We start from the raw sequence: 1,656 nt of genomic DNA, 5'->3' as shown, positions 1-1,656 counted from the left end.
GCAAAGCGTCTCTCCCTTTCCAGCTGTCACCTTAAGCGAGCGTCAAACGGGACTCACCTGAAGTTGCTGAGTGGTTGCTTTTGATTGAAACCTGACACCCCCAGAAGAACTCCTCCATCCCGTCTTGGCAGCCATTAGCAGGGCTAGATATCTGTCTGAGACACTACCTCCTTCAAATGTAACCAGAATGTATGAATAGATCACCTGAGGGCTGCTTTAATCTGCCATCATCAGAACAACCACAAAGCCACAAATATACCTTCCCACAAGCCTGCTTAGGACAAAAGGGACATTTTAATTAATTTATCTGAAGGGATCTTATATCATTTGACATTGACATACGGTCGTGGCTGAGAGAGAGAGAGAGAGAGAGAGAAAGAGAGAGAGAAACTCCACGCCCCTACTATTATTATTGCTGTTGGTCCCACCATTTATTTATATATAAATACATATATATTTTATTTTTATTTTTCGATATGTATACTTTGACAATGTAAGTAATGAACTTGCCATGTCAATAAAGTCAATTGAATTGAATTGAGAAAGAGAGAGAGAGAGAGAGAGAGAGAGAGAGAGAGAGAGAGAGAGAGAGAGAGAGAGAGAGAGAGAGAGAGAGAGAGAGAGAGAGAGAGAGAGACAGAGAGAGAGACAGAGAGAGAGAGATTGTCTCAGTGTTTAGCACTCCATTACCTTGTGTCTCACATTGTTTTATGTGAACTGCCGTGTCTTTGGTCGGCTGTAACAGGATAGTGGATGTCAGGCCCCACACACTCACTCTTGTTCCTGAGACACCGTAGACCACCCTGATGTCAGGCAACCTGGAGCCGCTAGCTCAGGCGTTTCTGCAAGCCAGCTATCTATTGTCCCCGGTTCAAAGAGGTCAGATTACAGTGTAGGCTAGAAAGTGGTCTCAGTTGCTATTCAGATGATTTGGTCTGAGTGGATTTGCAAACCTGCTCATGCTGAAGCTGACAGCCGAAGCATATCTGTTTACTTACAGACCGGTAAATGAATTTACTAGCAAGTGAAACCAAAGTCAGTGTGTTGCTAACAGTATAGCTTCCTCCACTGTCCCTGTCCCATACCGGGCTCGAACTCGTGATCCTCTGATTGCAAACACACGTACTGCCCTCCTTGACAACGTACCAAATCAATTGAGCTATTGAAAAGAACCCAATTTCGATAGCTCCACTGGCAACATTTTCAAGCTGTCTGTGGAGTGAGCTCGCGGCACATTATTATCTCCGTTACACAAGCTTAACTGATGCTTTAGAGTAGACAGTTGTCTTGGAATGGACGGGTCTGGCTAACATGCTAACATGCTAAACTAAACCTGCGTTTCGTAGCAGCTAACAAGCAAATCATCGACACTTAGTAGGTCCTTTCATCTGCCAAAACACTAACCTGTTTGTGTCTGCTGTTATTCTCCTTCTCCAAAGCAGGAACCTCCACCTATCTCTGTCTGTCGGTGGGTCATATCAGAGCCCTGGCTGTAACCAGACCCCCCTCCGTGTGAATGGCTACTTCTGAAGAACAGAGAGGAAGAGGAAGTGAGACAAGGAGGCCACAGCCCTGGACTGGTCACATCAGTCATAATCATGTCAGTTTGAAGACGTGCAGTCTGTTGCCCTGGGTGATAAGGGCATGTGACAAGAG

Source organism: Salvelinus alpinus, chromosome 9 (genome assembly GCF_045679555.1).
Source record: "Salvelinus alpinus chromosome 9, SLU_Salpinus.1, whole genome shotgun sequence".
Taxonomy (NCBI): domain Eukaryota; kingdom Metazoa; phylum Chordata; class Actinopteri; order Salmoniformes; family Salmonidae; genus Salvelinus; species Salvelinus alpinus.
The sequence above is the reverse complement of the archived record's forward strand: the minus strand, read 5'-3'. Positions refer to the sequence as shown.